This window comes from Rattus norvegicus, chromosome 9 (assembly GCF_036323735.1).
Source record: "Rattus norvegicus strain BN/NHsdMcwi chromosome 9, GRCr8, whole genome shotgun sequence".
NCBI classification, from domain to species: Eukaryota; Metazoa; Chordata; class Mammalia; order Rodentia; family Muridae; genus Rattus; species Rattus norvegicus.
In genome coordinates this window covers 81,805,955-81,815,530 of record NC_086027.1, presented here as the reverse complement: position 1 = coordinate 81,815,530, position 9,576 = coordinate 81,805,955, and the positions used below count along the sequence as shown (strand labels likewise).

The window sequence follows — 9,576 nt, the reverse complement described above, 5'->3', positions numbered from 1 at the left end:
AGAGAATCTGGCAGGAAAAATAAGACGATACCCACCAAAGATTTGGCTGCTATGGTAAGCACGGTGCTGACTGACACAGAACACATTCATAGAAGTTGCTTTTGACTCTAAGCCAAAGTTTCATCCCTCCTCCAGACAGAACCCACTCAGAGGCTTTGGGGGCCTACAGCAATATTTTTGTGGTTGGGAACACAACCTGCCAGAATCAGAAGACTCTTGCTGGCATTTGGGGGTGGGTGCTGCTGCCTAGGTGGTGGCAATGATTTGTGTGTGGGCTGCTGTTTCCATTCACAGAGGGCAGAGCTCATGTTTGGGCTTGTAGGGTGTTTCCCACTCAACAAACAAAAAGTGGTCACAACACGACTCAAGCAAAGCAGTGCGCAGAGAGGTCATGGACCCAGAGGTCAGGATCCTGGGTCTGATTTCCTGGTGAATGCTACCTACTTCAACTAGGCAGACCTTCAACAAGACCGCTTATATATAAAATAAGGGTGGTGGGTCTAGCAGAGATTTTCCATGGCCTTGGGGTTCTGGAAATTCTGGAGCCCAGGGCATCTGTGAGTCAGGAGGACAGGTGAGAGATGGGCTGAGACACTGGGCTATCCTAGGCTGTTTCCTTACCTTCAGTCACAGCACCCACCTTCTCATATACTGAGGCTCTCCTGTAGATTTCCTAAGAAAAACCACCTAGTCAGCTCCACATAACTTCACTTTCCTTTTACACAGTCTACAGATGAGTCTGCAGAGGCAATACAGATAAATTAGCATCAGCAGACAAGTAACAGAGACTCCCTTGTTTCCTGCCTTCCTTCTTCCTTTCTAGCTCTTCCTCATCCTCTTCCTCCTCTCCTTCCTTCCTTCCTTCCTTCCTTCCTTCCTTCATTTATTCCTGTACCAGGTCTACAAGCCCAACAATCTCTCTGCCTCTGAGTCTCTTTTTTGACAATACTAGCAATCATTTGGCTGTCTAGGGAAGAATCATCACTTCCTTCCTCTTTGAGATTTGGAAGGAAGTCATGGCTCCTACATTTTAAAAACAGTGTTGTTGAAAACCGGGGAGAGTGAGGGCTGAGACCTACCTAGCAAAACACTCCTGCATATCAGCTCTCTGGATGGCCACCTGAAATTCAGATGGAGTCCAAAGGATGGGGTGGCCTGTAGGCCTGTTCTTGATGACTCTTCCTGGAGTGCCCTCCTAACACAGAAGCAAGAGAACAGGATCATTAGTTACCCGGGAGAATCCAGGGTAGCTGTCATATTTATTCTCCAGAGCTGTCTTCTTAGCTATATGCCTGAAGTCAATATATCACAAGTGATTAAGGCTTCTTTTTTTAATTAACAGATTTCATTTTTCATATAAAAACTGAGCACCGGAGCTAAGTGTGGTGGTGCACTCCTTTAACACCAGAACTTAGAAGGCAGAGGCTGGTAGATAGCCAAGAGTTCGAGGCCAGTGAGTTCCAGGACAGCCAGAGTTATGTAGAGAGACCCTGTCTCCAAAAAAGGAGAGAAAGAAGCAAGGAAGGAAGGAAGGAAGGAAGGAAGGAAGGAAGGAAGAAAGAAAGAAAGAAAGAGGGAGAGAGAAGAGAAGCAAAGAGAAGAGATGCGAAGAGAACTGAAAAGAGAAGAGAAGAGAAGAGAGGAGAGGAGAGGAGAGCAGAGGAGAGGAGAGGAGAGGAGAGCAGAGGAGAGGAGAGGAGAGGAGAGGAGAGGAGAGGAGAGGAGAGGAGAGGAGAGGAGAGGAGAGGAGAGGAGAGGAGAGGAGAGGAGAGGAGAGGAGAGGAAACAGCATAAAGTACAGAAAGCAGCAGTTTCCACTTTTGCAGTGGTATGGTCATTTTCAATAGTTGCTGAGTTCATAAAGCCCATAGCTCACATTAAGGTTTGCTTTTTAAAAACTTTGAATAATTAAACATACTTTCGTTGACACTTACACTGAGGTACAAAATTTTGCCTCAACTAATTTAAATCCAACAATAATGAGAGAAACCATCTTGGCCCCCAAACTCTCCTCCTGTGTGTCCCACTAAGCTCTGATTACTGTTTGATCTACATACAGTTTGATAGTTTCTGTTTGGTCTATATGGTTACTGTTTGATCTATAGTGTTTCTTTTTCTAGGCTTCATTCTGTACCAATTTGTGCAGATTGTTAGCGTTCGATATTTTTCAGTAGTGGGGATTGAACTCAGGGCCTCATCCATGTTAGACAAACTATTATGGAACTATAGCCACAGGTGTCTTTTTGCGTTTTATTTGGAGACAGTGTTGCCTAGACTGGCTTGGAGCTCACAACTCAAGCAGGTCTCAAGCTTATGGTCCTCTGACGTTAGTGAACTGAAGGACCACAGTTGTAGGCCTGAAAAGCCAGCCCCGAACAAACATTAGAGTTCTAAAATTTATAAGGGAAAACAAAACCATCCCTGGAGCCAACAAATGTCACCAAGTCCACTCGACATTGTCCAGGAACAAAGCCCCCAAATGTTCGTTCTAGAGGCATACAGATCACGCTGTTGAGACTTTCCCCACATGTGTGATTCATGTGTGTGCATCTATGTACAGGTGAACTTAGCTGAGTGTGTATGAGTGGAAGCCAGGGGTCAGCATTGGGGTCAGGGGTTAGGCGTCTGCCTCTATCACTTTCCACCTTAAATTTCTAATGTTTATTTTGTTACGGGGCTGGAGTGATGGCTCAGAACTTAAGAACTCTTGGTGCTCTTGCAGACAACCTGGATTCAGCCCCTAGAACCCATGTGGTAGCTCACAGCTGTCTATAACTCCAGTTCCAGGGGATCCAACACTGTCTTCTGACCTCTGTGTGCCCAAACCTCATGTATTATAGTACATATACATATACGCAGACAAAACACCCATAGGCATAAAGCAAAATAAATAGATCTAGCAAGTTTAATTTTTTAATTTTAATTCTTATGGTATGTGTATATGGGTCTATGACATGTCACGGGGGAGGGGCACCACAACACATGTGCAGAGGCCAGAAGACAACTTTGTGGAGTTGGTTCTTGTTATCTTCCTTTTTATAGATTTTGGGGATAAAACGCAGGTCATGGGGTTGGGGATTTAGCTCAGTGGTAGAGCGCTTGCCTAGCAAGCGCAAGGCCCTGGGTTCGGTCCCCAGCTCTGAAAAACAAAAAAACAAACAAACAAACAAACAAAAACAACAACGCAGGTCACTAGGATTTGTAGCAAGCACCCTTCCTTGCTGACCCATCTTGATGTCCCTCCACCTTATTTTTTGAGACAAGAGTCTCTCATGAAAACTGGAGCTCACTGTTTTGGCTAGACTGGCTGGTAAGCAAGGATCAAAGATTCTTCTGCTCTCATTGTCCTAGCAATGGGTTTGCATTTGTGTATGTCCCTGTGCCCAGCTTTTATGTGCTATGGATTTGAAGTCAGACCCCAGGCTTGTGTGGCAGGCCATTTTCCCATTGAGCCATCTCAATTGAGTTATTTCAATTCCTTGTTGAAGACATTTCTCAATCAACTATGTGTGTTCATTGAAAAGCCAAAACAGTGTTTCGTCCCTGTGATTTCAGACCAAGTAGTTTTTATGTTAAGAAACATTAAAAAAAAAAGTGTTACATTCATACATATGGAAAGAACAGATTATTTAAATTGACCGGAGTTGGGATAAGAAATACAACATTAAGTCAGCTTTGCCATTCTCATAGTTGTGTAAGTGATACAGTATCTGCAAGGATAGCTTTAAAATAAAATGAAAATTTGTTATTATGAGTAATTTTTAATTTTGAGAATTTCATGCTTGCAGCCAATAAAATATAATCATGTTCCCATCCCCCCCCCCCCGGCAATCCCCTAAGTATCCCCAACATGACTGCTCCTAAACTCGTGTTTTGATTTGTTTTTTATAACCCTCGAAGGCCAGTTAATGCTGCCTGTCTATGCACACTGGAGCACAGAAGACCTAGAAGTGGCCACACCCTCAACAAAGAATGATACTCCCCAAAATACCTAACAAGCAGCTGAAAGAGTCAGATGCAGATGTGTGCCCCAACCAATGAACAGAAGCCGCTGACCCCTCTGTTGAATTAGGGAAAAGCTGGAGGAAGCTGAGGAGGAGGGCGACCCTGTAGGAGGACCAGCAGTCTCTAACCTGGACCCCTGAGATCTCTCAGACACTGGATCACCAACCAGGCAGCATACAGCAGCTGAGATGAGGCCTCCAACACACACATATACAGCAGAGGACTCCCCGGTCTGGGCTCAGTCAGAGAAGATGCACCTAACTCTCAAGAGACTAGAGGTCCTAGGGAGTTTAGAGTTTAGAGTTCTAGAAGGGTGAGTTGGGTAGGGACATCCTTGTGGAGACGGGGGTGGTGGAGTGCAGGGGGTGTGGGGAGGAGGTATGGGATGTGGAATTCTCAAGGGGTGGACCGGGAAGGGAATAAAATCAAGAGTGTAAAAATTAATTAATTAATTAATTAATTAATAAAAAAGAATGATTCTCCTTTTTCCAGCAAATATCCCCTGCTAACTCCTCACTACGGAGTGAGGCCTGATGATCACCTACTATCTATACCAGGACTTCGGCTGGCCTTACCTTGTGTACATCTTGTGCAGGTAGCCACAGCTGCTGTGTATTCATGGCTTTGATAGCCATGTTGTGTCCAGAAGATGCCATTTCCCAGCATCCTTCTTCACTCTCTATCTAGCTCTTGCCTTCTTCCTACCTTCTCTTCTATGCTATTCCCTGAATATGACAGGGAAGAATAATACAGATATTCAGGCTGGGATTAAGCACTGAGTCTCTATATTTCCAGCAAATTAACCAATTCTTCACCTCCCAGTTTACTGATGCCCACTACAGAAGGAAGCTTCTCTGACGAAGGTTGAGAGCAGTCTAGGTGTGTGGGTACAAACACAGATCATTAGAGTGCTATTTGACAGCACCGTTTAGCAAATGATAGTACTAAGTACTACCCTGGGTCTATGACCTTCCCCACCATTGGCTTTTGACCAAGACATGAAATTCCCATGGATGGAACAGGCCCCAATCCAACTAGAAAGCAGATAGTTATCTCCTAGCAGAGATGCCACCACTGTACCAATAGGCATCTCTCGTCTGGCAAGTCAATATTATAGCATGTAGTATCCCACACTTGATGACCATTGATCCCTTTCTCCACAGCCTGAACCACACCCTCTAGTACCATGAAATCAAGCCAGCAGGGAGGAAGTTTCCTAGTCAGCTTATGACTGATTTTCTCTGTGTTCTATAGCCAAAAATGTATGAATGATGCCTTCAGCAATAGGATCTTACTTACCATGTGGTTATGATGGCTAATCAAGGGCAATTGTGGGAGTGAAGGAAGCCCTGACTGGAGGAAGCCCTGGGAGAATGTGTATTGTTGACATAGTCACTGCCATATCAAGGACCTCAATGCTTCAGCCCCATGGACGTGGCAAAGCCTTTCTGGGCATCCAAGTGCTAACAACTAACCAACTGAGGCTCCATGAGACTCTTACAGGATTCACAGGGACACTGGGTTGACTGAAGCTTGTATCATTCACAGCAAGCGTCACCAGGAAACGATGCTTTCAGGACCAGGCGTTACAGGATTCTCCATGGTAAGGCTTCTCTCAGACAGTCCCGTGTATAACTGGACAGTGCACATCTTTCAAAAGTGCATCTTAGTCAAATCCTGGCAGGATTTGAAGACTCCCACATCCTTGATTTGCATCCAGACATGGCCATGCAGGAAAACTAAACATCCGGTAACTTCTCAGCCCCTTCAAGAAAAAAAGTGGGAAACTTCCTTTACTGTGGTGCTTTAGTCAGGGTTTTGCTGCATTGAAGAGACATCATAACCAAAGCAACTCTTATAAAGGATGACATTTAATTGGCCTACAGGTTCAGAGGTTTAGTCCATTATCATCATGGGAGGAAGCATGGTGTGATCCAGGCAGATGTGGTGCTGGAGAAGGAGCTGGGGGGTAATACATCTTGATCCAGTCTAAAGGAAGGGACCGTCTTCCATAGGCATCCAGGAGAAGGGTCTCTTCCATACTGTGCTGGGCTTGACCTCAAAGCCCACTCCTACAATGACACACTTCCTCTAACAAGGTCACACCTACTCCAAGGCCACACCTCCTAATAGTGCTACTCCTCATGGGCCAATCATTAAATACATGAATCTATAGGGGCCATACCTATTCAAATCAGCACATACAAAAAAAGCCCACCACAGAACCACCACTGAATTAAATCCCTTTCCTGTTAGCTCATCTACTGACCCTGCACAGTTCTTCAGCTGTTACTAGAGTTCAGGTTCATTGGTTGGTTTTTTTTTTTTTCCTTTTTCTTTTTTTTCAGAGCTGGGGCCCGAACCCAGGGCCTTGCACTTGCTGGGCAAATGCTCTACCACTGAGCTAAATCCCCAACCCCCAGGTTCATTGTTTTAAATCTTGCTGTCATTTTAGTGAAAGTTGAACGTGAGTCTGTTGGAAGAAGACACGTTCAATCTCTCATATTAGCAAAAAGAGGTCAGTGGTAGTTAATGATCCCATCACGCTGTGTGAGTGCCTCTCTTTGTGCTGGGCATTTTGTGGGTTTTGACAAATACATAACATCGTGGATCTGTCTTTACAGCATCATACAGAAGAGCTGCACTGCCCTAAAAACCCATTGTGTTCCACTTTGTCTTGCCTCTCCTTTCCACCAGCTCACACTTCCACCAACAGTGCTGCTGTTACTGACTCTATAGTGTTGCCTTTTCTAGGACAGCCAAGAGCTGGGGAATCACACAGTGCGTAGTCTTCGAAACCTGTCATCTGTTTGCTTGTTTGTTTGTATGTATACTTTTCAAGATAGGGTTTCTTTGTGTGGCTGTGGCTGTCCTGGAACTCGCTCTGCAGCAGGCTGCAGTCAAACTTGGAGATCCTCCTGCCTCTTCTGGGATTAAAGGTGTGCACCACACCTGTATTCACGACCTAATGCCTCTCATGTTTTACTGAGCACTGTGTATTTGAGGTTCTTCCTTCACTTTCTCATAGTCTGGCAGCATTTTTATTATTGTTCCTCTTGCTATTCCTGTTCTCTCTTTTGTCTAATTACCCATCTCTCCCCTGCGGCAGCCATGTTCCTTCCACTATATAATGCTTCTAAAGCTGTGCCCTCGTGCCTTCTCTGTATCTCACATTACAGTTGACGTGCTCGAGAGCGGGCGCTCTGCCTGCCGTACTCCAAGTTCCTGGCAGCTGTCTCATGGTCACACTCAGAGAGGATGCTCTGGAAAACAAGCTCTTGTCTGTGCTCCCAAGTGTGTCCTCAATTCACAGGCCAGTAAGAAAAAAGTTTCTGGATAAATGGCTGAACGAGTTGAGTGGTGCCCAGCTCATCTCAGCTTTTTTCCTGGGGCCAGCCCTTTCTGATTCACTCACGTTTGCTAGCAGGCTGTGTGTGGCTCTTTATCAAAGTGTCTTGGGCAAATATTCCCCAACTTTCCATCACTACTCCGAAGACAGGATTTCAGGCTCTTCCTCATGACTAGACAGTGCTCTTGTTGGGACCAACCTGACTGAACAGGACCAGTCTAATCTGACAGTAATGAAAAGGGAAAGAAGTGGGTTAATATAATCCATTTCCATTTGAAAATATCACTGTTGTACATGGGATGCTTCATCCAAAGTAAAACTATAGCATTTGCTCAACATTTATTCAGTGACTACCTCAGCACACATCAGAGTGCTGCAAAGCTTCTCTGTGCTGTTAGAAATAAGATTAAGAAGGGAGTGGGGGGAGAAGAAGCAAAACAAGCCAGCATTTGGAATTGAGAACAAAGAGCCCCAGAATAGATTCATTTCCACACCACAGTCACCACAAAACAATCCTTCGGAAAAGCCTTTTCAGTTAACAGTCCATTTATTTCATCTCATTGTGTTCTTGCAAACGTTCTTAGCGGTCTTCCACATCAGCTCTAAATTCTCTGTTTGCTTTCAATGCTGTGCCCCGGGCCCCCTGTTTTGCAGTAGCATCTTACTGTGTAGCCATGATCTGCCTCAGTGTTGCATTACAGACACAATCGTTCCTGGCTCCTCTGTCTGCTTTGAAGCTGCTCTCTCCATGTGCCCCGCACTCAGAACTTCCTCTGTGCAGGTTTGCTCCTGGAGCAAGTCTTAGGAGCACACTGTCTCATGGGCCTCATGGCTCCTTCAATGGCACCCTCAGCTGATACCGATCTCACTCCTCCCCGTTCTCTGTGATGAACCCCCTCCCCCAGTGCTCCGCAGTCCTGCTGGGGTATCTCTAAAAGACCGCTTTTATTTATCTAGCTTGGGATTCGCTGGGATTTCTGTGCTAAGACATCCTTACTGGGTGCTCATTCAATTTTAATCTCCTCTCTTCAAACACACCTCACCCAGCTGACACCACCGTCTCACCTCAGGGCTCTCAAACACCCGCGTCAGTCTCCTGTCTTCTGCCATCCCTGTCTGGCTTCACCGAGTCTCTAGCCAGAGAATCTTCCAGTTTCAGCTCTAAATTCTTCCTCAGCTATATCTAAGGTATTATTTAGTGTTTGTTGAGTTCTAAATCTTAATGAACGCTTTTTATTCTATTTGTTTGATATTTAAAATGTGACTGACTTTTTTACTTATTTTTCTAAATTAAAAAAAAGAAAACCCTTGTTCTATGTCGTCAGCCATTTTAACACTCCTAGTTTACAATCTAAGGTCCTGGAAAGTCTAATCCTGCTGCGTCTGGGCCTGTAGACTCCTGTTCACACTTCCCCCAACCCCCGTGTCTTAAAGGATTTAAGATTTCGACATCTTCAACAGAGCTGTCATCTGGGGAAAGCCACTGTAACCTGTGTCTGTTTCGGACACAGTAAAATTGGCCCAGACCAAAGTTTATATTATTTCTTAGCCTGGGGAATCTCTAGGTTGTACAGGATCTATTTATGTAAACCAGGACCTACCAGAGGGTCATGATGGTGGCTTTGAATTCTTAAAGGAAAAACTTCCCTCTCTTGAGCCAGAGTTCAGCTCAGAACAAGTCAGCTTCCTTTCTGTGTTTCTATGCTACAGATGGGCTTTTTATAACCTATAATATTTGCAAGATAGTATTGTCCTTCCGGGATCCTGGCTTTATGTTAATGTCTTGGTTCCTCCACATCAGATCTCACAAGCTCCAGACTTAATTTTCCCATCCCTAGCGATTAGTAAAACCCAATCCTCTAAGAGCAAAGGTTCTCGACCGAGGGAACTGTGAGGGTCGGCGCAGACTTACCTTCCTAGTTTTTGGTTCTGTCTTAGCCTCTAAGTAACAACCACTGTTTCCTGTTAGACACCAAGCACTACGCTAAGCATGTATTATGCTAAGCATTTATTACACACATTAGTGCATTTCACTGCTGTCACTTGCTATACCCAGCCAGAGAGAACTGAGGAGCAAGGAGAGAAAATGACAGAGCCAAGGTCTCAAGGCCAGTAAGTGAACAAACTCAGATTTGAAAATTGGGCAAACGAGCTTCAGAGGCCAGGTTATCGTCAGTTGTTTTCATGTTGTCTTGATTAGAGTAGTTAGGAGTTTTTCACTG

At 44.9% G+C, this 9,576-nt stretch overlaps 1 long non-coding RNA gene across 1 annotated transcript; it reads right to left on the bottom strand.

Annotated features, from left to right (window-relative positions):
• Positions 1 to 502: 502 nt before the first annotated feature.
• On the bottom strand, positions 503 to 7,736 carry LOC120094849 (uncharacterized). Its single transcript, XR_005489545.2, has 4 exons — positions 7,421 to 7,736; positions 5,507 to 5,770; positions 1,080 to 1,195; positions 503 to 739 (listed from the first exon to the last, which is right to left on the bottom strand). It is a non-coding gene; the product is annotated as an uncharacterized LOC120094849 (long non-coding RNA).
• Positions 7,737 to 9,576: the final 1,840 nt, after the last annotated feature.